The sequence below is a fragment of the Lontra canadensis genome, unplaced genomic scaffold (assembly GCF_010015895.1).
Source record: "Lontra canadensis isolate GAN:19392208 unplaced genomic scaffold, GSC_riverotter_1.0 scaffold40, whole genome shotgun sequence".
In the NCBI taxonomy this organism is placed as follows: Eukaryota; Metazoa; Chordata; class Mammalia; order Carnivora; family Mustelidae; genus Lontra; species Lontra canadensis.
The window spans coordinates 17350916-17362053 of NW_022631034.1; the positions used below are offsets into that span (position 1 = coordinate 17350916).

The 11138-nt window shown below is 47.9% G+C and overlaps 1 protein-coding gene across 2 annotated transcripts in view; it reads right to left on the reverse strand.

The window, feature by feature from the left end:
- The window catches only part of LPAR3 (lysophosphatidic acid receptor 3), a 76322-nt gene extending 67612 nt beyond the window's left edge, over window positions 1–8710 (reverse strand). The window contains exon 1 of one of the 2 annotated variants that reach the window (XM_032870267.1): window positions 8541–8710. The gene's annotated coding sequence lies outside the window, so the exon portion shown is untranslated. Of the gene's footprint in view, window positions 1–8124; window positions 8177–8540 lie in introns of those variants that run through there. The other variant, XM_032870268.1, reaches the window with a different exon arrangement.
- Between the last annotated feature and the right edge of the window lie 2428 nt (window positions 8711–11138).

Sequence of the window (11138 nt, forward strand, 5' to 3'; positions counted from 1 at the left end):
ACATTCTAATTATACTACCATGCTTGCTCTAGGCCACTCTGTCTGGATCTTAGAATAATCCATCAAAACACATTCATTGACATACCACGGAACAGTGGTCAAAGTAAGTTCCCATCTCTTTTCCCATTTGATCCCACCGTGAGAGGACAGTGTAGCCTTCACCACATTACAGAGAAGAAAACTAAAACTGGGACAGCCTGATTCACTCTCACCAGCCCTCATCCTTCTGGCCCCCAGACTCTTAGGCCACACTGACCACTGAAATCCTTTTCCCGTATTTAATTCTATGCCCCCATGAGAAATGAAATAACAGAGATCTATTCTCTATAACGACATTAATGCCTTTTGCAAGCATTTACTGATTCCAGAAGAAATATAATGTGATTATGGTAAATGTCAATAAAATTCGTAAGTGTATCCCCACTTAGAAGTTTTGACAAAAGTTTATGGGAAAAAGTCCATATAATCCAATGAAAACAATAGAATAAAACTCTAAATACATAACAAAAAATAGCAGTGATGACTCAGTTTGCCTGCTTCAGAGAGAATTCAGAACAAGCAACTGGGCTGACCTCTACCGCCCTGAACAATCTAACTGAAAAAAGGCCTTCTCCCAAACATTTGCTTTCCCCATCAACACCACAGTCTATCAATTGAACTAGACCACAGAATTCAATTACCTGACTTACAAGAAATTAGCCTTGCTGACATTCCTTTTCTTCTCCCTCTGTTGAGGAATCATGGAATTTGGCTACGTGACAAGTTCCAACTACGTGATGGGTGAGTTCCACTGGTCCTGTTCTGGGGAACGCTACTCCACCATGGATCCCTCTCATCCCTGTCCAGCTAACATTTCCTCAGGGTTCATTCTATGCAGGAGAGAGAGACAAGAGATGTGCAAACATTTCAAAGATGGAAAATGCCCCCGGGGAAGCTCATCATCTAGAGCAGTAGGCGCTCAACCAGGGCTCATCCTCCACACACCCCTGCCCCAGGACATCTCACAGTACCTGGAGACGCATGTGTTAGACCCAGCCGGGGGTACTATGGGCATCCGGAGGGTGGATGCCAGGGGTGCTGCTACACGTGCTACCAGGCACAGGACGGGCCCCACCACCGAGAATTATGGAGCCCGAGATGTCGGCTGTGCCAAGCTTGAGAAAGCCGGATCTAAAGGGTCAAGGTGACAACTCAGAGTGTCACAGTGCAGCAGAGTGACTATGGTGTGAGTTAGCAGAGAGACAAAAGTGAGGTACTAGCAGATGGGTGGGTAAACAGGTGACAGAAACAGTGCTGGCAAGGGTCTAGGGAAAATGGCATCTGCAGACTGCGTGGGTGAGAACGTGGAAGGATACAGCTTGTGGGGGGAGCCATGAGTCAACACACATTAAGAGCTTTAAAAATGTATATATACAATTTCTATCTTTGCTTTCTTTCCATTTCCATCTTCCCCTCTTCCTCTGCCTTCTCTTCTCTTCCTTCCCCAGGGTCAGCTCGCGGATGAGAAGGCGGTATGATGGGAGGCAGGGTGGGAGAGGAATGAAAGCCTGAGCTGTGGCCCGAGAGCCATGAGAGCGCAGGCCTCTCACAAAGGCGCAGAGAGTCCCGGGGCGGGGCGGGGCGGGGATGGAGAAGGTGGGGCGGGGCGGGGGTGGGGGAGGTGGGGCGGGGGGGGGGGGGGGGGGGGAGGTGGGGCGGGGGTGGGGGAGGTGGGGCGGGGGCGGGGGCGGGGGTGGAGGTGGGCAGGCCGGGCCGCAGAGAAGAAGAGGCAACGTTACAGAACCAGGTACAGGGGAGCCCAGATGGCCTCTCTGGTTTCAAGACGGGCTAGCGTGAGTAGAACAGGGGAAAATAAAGTAAAATAAAAGTAAAAAGATTGAGAATAATGGGCTACAAGCTTCCTACTGCCAGAGAAGGTATGTACAAATATATAAAAGGGTGAGAACAGAAAGATTTCTGGGCATTGGGTTGGAGTTGGAGGCATTTGTTATGAATTCATGATTTTATAATACATAGCCTTCCGTGGAAAGATTTATAAACGTTCACGTGCATATACATATATACGTGTATTTCCTACCTTTGTCCCCTGAGAGGTCTAAAGCAATGGCACTCCAGAAACAATGGGCACATCAACCTTCCATATCTTTATAATATCATTCTTTACCAGAAGGGAGACTGACTAGGTCAGGGAATGTAGAACAGAAGCCTGAAATATCTTGTGGTGCCAGAATATTTTTAAATGCTCAGTGAGAAGCACCTGGGTGGTTCAGTTGGTTAAGTGCCTGCCTTCAGCTCAAGTCATGATCCCAGCGGCCTGGGGTTGAGCCCCACATGGCATTGGGCCCCCTGCTCAGTGGCGAGCCTGCTTCTCCCTCTGCCTGCCCCTCCCCCTTCTTGTGTGCTCTCTCTCGTTTTCTCTCTCTCTCAAATAAGTAATTAAAATTAAAAAAAAAAAAACATCTTAAATGTTCAACGAATAATGGGAATATCGAAAGGACACAGGAGCCAGCTTAGAGGGACTTCCGCTGGCCAAATGAAGACAAATTGAGCATCAGAATAAATAATAACGGTAACAGATGTCAACATTTTGAATACAAAAGGAATCCATGAATACATGCGAATAGAAATGAATAAATACACGAGGGAGAAAGCTCTTCCTTAGAGTATAATGCTAATGAGTAAACACGGACTACTGAGTGATGGAAATAAAGAAGCATCAGGTGGCAACCTTCAGAGAGGTGGGTAATTCAGGCAGAAGTCCTCCAAGGAATGGTAAAGGTGGCAGGTGGAGGTTTAAGGAGGAACAGGCTATTAATATAACCTCAGAGTACTTCCCCACAAACGCCAGCAAATTTCAAAGGGAAAAATGGCGGATTTAAGGGGATTTAAGGGGAGGGAATCTGGACGACACCAACATACCCAGGTGCTCAAGGCACCTGTGGTAGGACAGTCTGACACGGAGCCCCTTCTAATGTGCTGTGTCCAGAAGAGCAGGGGACCACCAAAGACACAGCACCTGAGTCTGGTTCTGAAGAAACACCTGCCAGACCCAGATGGGGAATCCACCTACAGAATGTGAGACCCTGGAACAGCTACAAGGACCCTAGGATCAGAGTAAGTCAGAGGAACTATTCCAGAAGGGACATGACAAACAATGTAACTTGGATCCTAGAAAAAGCAGGAAAAGAGACACTGAGGCATTGGGGGAATGACTGATGAATTAGGAAGGGGTTCTGTAGACTGGATGGTAGAGAGTTGTACCATGGTCAACTTCCTGATCTGGTGGCACAATGACCAATTTTGTGTGTCAACATAACCAGGTTAAGGGGTGCACAGGTAGCTGGTAAAATATTCTCTGGGTGTGTCCCTGAGGGTGTTTCCAGAAGCGATTAGCACTTGAACTGTGAACTAACTAAAGAAGATCGCCTTCACCAAGGCGAGTGAGTGAGTGAGTGCATCTTCTACTGAGAGCCTGAGTAGAAGAAAAAAAGAGGAAGAAGGTCGAATTTGCCCTGTCGCTTGAACTGGGAGATACACGTCCTGTCCTTGGACATCAGTGCTTCCGGTTCTCAGACCTTCAGACAGACTGAATGACATGACCCGCTTTCCTGGTTCTCCAGCTTACAGACGGCACATTAAGGGGCTTCCCAGCCTCCATGACCCTATGAGCCAACTCCTTTAATAAGCATCTTCACACATCTCTCTCTATATATATCCTATCAGTTCTGTTTCTTTGGAGAACCCTGACGAATCCAAATGCAACGGGGATATAGAAAAAGGTCATACTTATTTTCAGTTTAGTCTAGGGAAAAGGCCCCCATTCAAAGAACTAACCTATTAAAAATCAACCAGGGCAGGAGGCAAATGAGTCAGTGAGTTCTCTATCTGAACTCTTGTTTTGGTCTTCAACAACTAGTTACCCCCAAGAGCTTAACTTTGGATTTCTTTAGCTCTCTTTGGGGAACAAATGCCTCTGACTGACTCCACTGCCCACCTTTGACTTATATGGTCTGACTCTATCTGGGGGCAGGTCCAGAATTTCTTTTTTTGTCCTTTAAAGATTTTTATGTATTTATTTGAGATAGAGAGCACAAGCGGGGAGGAGGGGCAGAGTAAGAGGAAGTAGCAGACTCCGCACTGAGCAGGGAGCCTGATGCGGGACTCGATCCCAGGATCATGATTGAGCCAAAGACAGATGTTTAACTGACTGAGCTATCCAGGCACCCCTTTCTGTAGAGGAAGGGCTTTGGGGCCACCTATCTGTGAGGGGAGACCAGGGCAACCTTAAAGCTTTATTTACAAAGCAAGCCCACTGCTTTCGTTCAGACAGCATGTTTGTTCAGAGGGCCTTTGGATAAATTGGTGGCGTTTATGGAAGGACTCCACTGCCCTCCAACCCAGCCCTGCCACCTGCCAAGCCATCCCTGAGAAGACCACAGAATCTGCATGGGGCTAAGGTAAGGCCAGAGCTAGCAGCACCTCCAGCCTCATGTCCCAGAGAATAATAAAGCGACCGGGCTAACAGATGAGTAAGTAGGGGGCTGACTAACATCTTTAGGAAGGGCTGAAGCAGGCTGTACAGGGCAGGTTGTTTTCAGAGTGACACCCAGTCTGGCCCAGCCTAAGATGTATAAATGATTCACATCTGAGGAGGGGAGGAAAGGTCTGTGGGAGCCGGTGATGTCAGGGGTCAAGGCAAGGGAGGAGTTCAAGGCAAGAGGCAGACAGGACGGGAGGACAGGTGTCAGGTACCACACAGGAAGGGTCAGCAGATAAAGACGGATGGGAATAAGGAGAAGGACATCAGCCTGGGGAACGAAAAGAGATAGGTGCCACCTGGGAAACCAAAACCTTCCTCTCACTGGGTACTAGTCTCCTGGCTCACCAGGAGAGCAACACATCTTTCAGACTCAAATTAAATAATTAGCTTAATTGTTCACAGCAGGGAAATGCACCGTGTTGGTTTAGTGCTTTGCAGGGTGGACCTTAAAGACCCAAGTTAGCAAGAAGGCACAGGCCAGGGAGGGTGGCATCAGGCAGTCCTGTTCAATGTCCAGCAACTGCACAACCACGCTCTTCTGACTCACTGGCTGGTGAGCCGGCTCTGTGTTTTTGTCCACTAAGCACTGAGATGAGCAAACAGTACAGGTGATTCTACAAAGGAATTACAGTCTCTTCGGAACTCTGCCCTGTGCCTCCGATCACACAGGGTTAGGTCATCTCAGTCCTAAAACTTCTGTTCCTTGTGCATTCCCCATAGGGCGGTTTCGCAACCTCTGGCAGGATTTCCTCCCTGAAGTCCGCTTCAGCATGAGAGGGCAGGAGAGAGAGGTGTGGAGGGATGGCAGTTTAGCCCACCCAACACCCACACGGACACCCGACCACCCCCATGCAGCCTGCCTGGGGTGTCCCACAATGTTTATGTAGTCCTCGCTGGGTGCAAAGCTCTTTCACATAGATGATTTCATGGAACCCACAACACACGCATGTAGGTAAAAAGGAATTACTATCCCTGCTGTAAAAATGGGAAAACGGATTCAAGGACAACAAGTGGCTTATTCAAGGTCACAAGAACTCACAAAGGCAGGGCTGGGGCTAGAATCCAGACTGCTGTGCTCCAAGAGCCTCTCTAACTCAGCATTATAAAAGCACAAAGTCTAGGAGAAGAGTAAATGAAACAAGTTGGGATTGGGAGGGAGACAAACCATAAGTGACTCTTAATCTCACAAAACAAACTGAGGGTTGCTGGGCAGAGGGGGGTTGGGGGGGGTTATGGACATTGGGTAGGGTATGTGCTATGGTGAGTGCTGTGAAGTTTGTAAACGTGGAGATTCACAGACCTGTACCCCTGGGGGAAAATATATATATATATATATATACATATATATATATATATATATTTATAAAAAATAAAATTATTAAAAAAAAAAAAAAAAGCACAAAGTCTCAGGGCTTCTGTGGACAGGGCCACACCCCTCACCTCCACCTTCCTCATCCACGGTGGGACTAAGTCCCGGGGGACTCCTTCACGGCCATGCAGAATCCAGGATGAGCAACAAAGGACCAGCAAAGCCAAAGAGGAGGCGGCTCAGACCCTGCAGGAGGAATGATGCAGGGAAGAGCAAAAGGGCCAGGAAACTGGGGAGAGCAAGCAAGCCAAGTACGGGCAACACCTCTAAGTCGCCTCACCTACACCTTGGGGATCTACATTTGCACTCTTGCCAGAACAATGTACATTTGCACCCATGTTTACAGAAATACCAATATTTTAAAATTTATCTTGGAGGAAAAGATGGCAACCAGCATTTAAGGAGTACTCTACTAAGTGCTTTCTTTTCTAATCTTGGGAGGTGGATATAAGCTTCATTTTTACAGACAAGGAAATTAAGGCTTAGAGAAATGAAGCAAGGTCACAAAGCCTGGCCTGGAACAAAGGCTGGCCTGACTGTGAAGCCCTGCTCTTTTCCTTAGATTGCATTAATAATGCCCTGGGCCTGGGCTCTGCCATTTAGAAGCTTGCCATCAGGCTTAACCATTCTGTTGGGTCTAATCACAGACAAGAAAGCATTCTGAACTAATGTATCCTCCAAGGGGAATGGCTAATAGGTAATTTGAGTTATAGTAATTCCCATTTGAGTTACAAGGATTCCCCTTGCCCCAGCCCAAAGAAATAAGACGTTGGCCTTATGTTATGGTGCATTTCTGCCCCGCATCAAAAAGACAGAGAACTTGAGGGAGAAGGAGCCCACCGTGGGTCTGTATATATGACTTGGAGAGGGTGTGTCTTGGTTGCTGCCTGGCTACAATGCTGTGTGTGCATCTGTCCCCCTAAGTGTGTGTGTTTTGGAAAGATGAGAGAAAGCATGAGCATGTTGTAGACTCTCAAATGGGTTCTGAGGAACGTACCCCAAAAAAGCAATCACATGTCTTAACTGTTTTCATTTCAGTCTTCATTTACAGGAAACATATGCAGATCTGTTCTATCAAACCTCCTATAAAACAACCAGATACCTAAAATAGATCTGATTTAATATAAAGAGGCTGGCATCAGTTTATACATTTGTCAGATTTAGGGAAGAGGACATGTCATTTATAGTTAAATCAAAGCCAGAAATTTGGAATGCTAATGATAAAAAAGAAAATAAGAAGAATGTGCCCAAATGATCTGCTTTCCTAGTCACATGGTAGTGACAATCAGTATCAGTTATGTTCAGATGGTTAAATGTCCAGATCGGACATGTCTAGTACATGATCTAGGTCCATACAGTCTCAAGGCACAGGAGACAACTCTGGAAGCTTATCTCAAGTACATCAACATTGCTGGCAGGATTTGTTTGCCGCTCTTTTTAGAATGGTCTAGTTTGTTTAGACAAGCGTGAGGTTAACAGAACCAAGGTTGTGTGTTTCTAACTATGACTTCCAATTGAAAGAAAAAAAAAAGGAAAATTCTATTTACTGGACTCAGACCACACAAATGTCTTAGGGGAAGCAGGGTTAGCAACTAGGGATTCTTCACTGGGAACTTCGCAACAGAAAAGTCCATGCACTGATTAAATGTCACACAGAGTATGGACGCATAACCTATTGGTAAAGAAGGGATCATCTGTCTGTAACTGCCACTTAGTTTATTCTCCGACTTAAACCCCCACACGTAGGAACCGTGAGAAGCTAAGCAGACCTGAACTTCTAAAGTAACATTCCAAGACCAGGTAATACTCTGGGCAGCAAAGGGGCGAAGAGGGAGAAATGCGGTGCAAAGACAATAACAAATTACAGAGACACATTTCGTGGAAATCACTCAGTTAAAAATCGCTTTTGAGAGCCGTTTTAATGATTACCTTAATAAGACTAAATTGTTTCCAATATTCACCGTCACTACTCATATTACAAGTTGAGAAACTTCTAAGCAATTTTGGGTCGTCGCAACTTGCTGCGGGAATGCAATAAAGTAACAATGCTACAGAACAAAGCACTTTTGTCTGTCGCTGGTGAGGGGGATCGCGGGCACCTTCGCTCACTCACAAAGCACCACCCCCCACAGTGTTACCAGTTGGTTAATAATCTCTATTTCCGGAATTTTATGCCTTGCACACTTCCAGCTTTTTCCCGGACACACCATCGCACCGGGCGTAAATGGAGGCTGAAAAATGTGACATCCCTGGGCTCCGCCGGAGATTCTCAGTTAACCGTCGACGGGTGTTAAAGCCGAGCTCGGACAAGAAGTACCTGCGCCAAAGCGGAGGGAGCCTGCGCCGAGCTCCCGGCGTCCTGCCCACCACACAGCACGCGCGGGGCAGCGCCGATCTGGCATCCCGGTGGCTTCTCGCGCCAAGGAAAACAGTGGGGGGGGAGGGCAACATGCGCCCCCCAGAGAGTCTCGTCCCAGGTGCTCGGAGTGGGTTTGGCGCCCGCCGGGCCGCCAGGCAACCCTGGAGAGCCGCGGATCCGGCCCGGCGGAGGTGCGCCCCAGCCTCTCCCCAAGCGCGCCCCGGCCCGCCCGGGCTCCGGGAACCCTCCCCGCCCCCGGCGCCCGCACTCACCGCTCACGCTCGCCCGCCACCGAGCCCGGGAGCGGGGGCCCCTGCGGCTGCCGCATGCCCTCGGGGCCGAGTGCGACGAGGCGACCGGGGGCCGGGCTCTGGCCGGGCGCACGGGGCAGTGGAGGACAAGGCGGGCGGGCGGCGGCGCGCCTCCTATCCAGCGGCTTGTGACACGCCCGGAGCCTAAGGAAAGTTTGGCGGAGCGAGGGGTGGCGCCGAGGGGGCGCGTCCCCGCCCTGCCCCGCCCTGCCCAGCCCATCCCCTGGAGTCCGAGCGTTCCCACGGGAGAGCGCCCCCCACCGGCGAGGCACGGATCTGTGCCCCCGAGCGTTCCTGTGGGTGCTGGCCTGCCTGGAACTGGTCCCCACGAGGGTGGCAGTCCCAAAGCAGGACATGGCACCCACTAAAGGACCGTGAGCAGCCACGGGGCTCACAGAGCCATACCTCGGAGCGCGGTATTAAAGCGCTGTCCCTCTCTCCTCACTCTCCTGGGAGAGATGTGAAGGGGCTGCGGTAAGTGCGGCCCAACCCTTCCAGGGGAGGCAGGCTCACTGCCAGGCTGAATGCTTGCTCTAAAACTTGAACCCTAAAGCTACCCCAGGGTGCAGGCAGCCCCCAGAGGGCAAGCATATTCACGTGCTTCTGACCTGGAATCTTTCCTGGGCATCTTTTTGTTGAAACAAGATATTAAAAAAAAAAAAAAAAAAAAAAAAACTTACAAGTTCTTGAGAGAGGCTGTTTAACCTCCTGGGGTAAATAGTTCCGGATACTTTGTTTTTCAAAGCTGAAATAGACTCCGTTGACCCACCTTTGGTAAAGAAAGATGCAAAGGGAAACAATGTCTGTTCTCAAGACTTTGTTCTATCTGAACTTTGCAAAGCAAAATGAAGTCACAGACATGCTAAAAGCTGGGAATTTCTGATAACCTCACAGAGAAAAATACTGTGAAGTGAGATCCTTCTTACTCACACTTCAAAACCTCAGGAAAGGCCGAGAGCCTGTGCCCAGAGGTCTGGCTGTAGCCCTTGGCCATTCGTTCATTCCTTGTCCATTCGATGTTGATAATAGGACCTCCTGAGATGGACTGTATGGTAACCTGCCCCCTACCATCCGAGAAATGGAGCTTTCTCTGAAGATAATATTTTAATGTTTTATTCCTTACGTGATGGACCTCATCCCAGAGAGCATGACATCCTGCTACACCTCCAGCTTTCACAGGGTATGGCTAAATCTTGAGCGACATGTGGAAATTTTCGTTGCTCCACCGGGGTGTTCAGAAAATTCCTGTGGTGTTCTACAGATGAATGGTATAGGGAGGGCTACAACTTGCAGAGCTAGTGCTAAAGAAAGATCATGTTTACTGGGACAAGGAAAAACGTGGCAGATGATATATGAGAACAGGGTGAGGGGAGTGAACAGCTCAACTCCAACAGCTAGAGTGCTGAAAGGGCAACCGGGTGAACACAAAAATTAGCAACCGCCAGCACTCAGACCCTGCTAAAGTTGAGGAAGTTGAGTAAGTTGTTGTAACTGTAAACAAGCAACTGTACACACCGGTCAAAGCCTTCTTTGGCTGGAAATTTTTCCCAGGTTCCAAGCAACTTACTAGCAAAGGCACTGGGGAAACATGATTGTGTTGTAACTTGGGAACTTCCTGAACTTGAGCATTGCAAAAGAGAACAGGGATTCTGTAAAGCCAAATGTGATTACCTTTAATATAGGAGTCCTAAACAAAGGAGAAAGGAGAAGGGAATATGGTGAAACTGGGTTGCGAAAGGAAACAGACATTCCAGCTAGATGATTTTTTTAACTAATGTGGGTCAAAAGTGAGGGAAAGGCAAGAAAGTTAGCCAGAAAAGAAATGCGCGGGAAAGAGGCAGAGAGAACACCCAACTTACAGACTTATGAGCAGGAAAGGACAAAAAGGACAAGAGTCAAAGCACAAGTAAAAAGAAAGATGTGGCCCCACATTCTCATGTTTGAAAAGAAGCTTCTGGTGGGAGTATCCACCAGAACCTTCCTTAAGTCCTTCCAGGTTCTGTGGTGTCTCACTTCTCTACCAAAATGTTTTTATTAATAAAACTAAAGTTGGCATGAAAAATGACAAATGCCATGGTTGAGGGTATACTTAGTTTTAGAGATCATTGGTTGGAAACTCATCCAAAACTTTTTCAACAAACATTTGCTGATGAGGTTCCTATGTCCTGAGGGTTGTGTTTTGTGTTCCTGGAGATACAAAAATTTATAACATTGTTTCTATAAGGGCAAGAAAGGGACATTCCACTGCGCTTGATGAAAGGAATTGTGATGGCTGCAGGTGCAATTTTAGCCTTGGAGAACCTTTGTCCACCAACATCTACTTAGCAAAGAATAATTTCTGCAAAATAAATATGTAAACAAATAAAACCAAAACCCAGCCTGACACCTACTACAGTGAGCGGCAACACAGGACTCAGGCACGTCATCTCTCCCTCTCAGGATTTATGGTAAGAGACTCATGTTCCTCTGCTCCTTACTTGTTTTGGACCTCTGATAGCATGAGCAGAAATTCATAGACTTATCATTCTCAACTTTGGGAAGTCCGAGCTGAAACTGTTA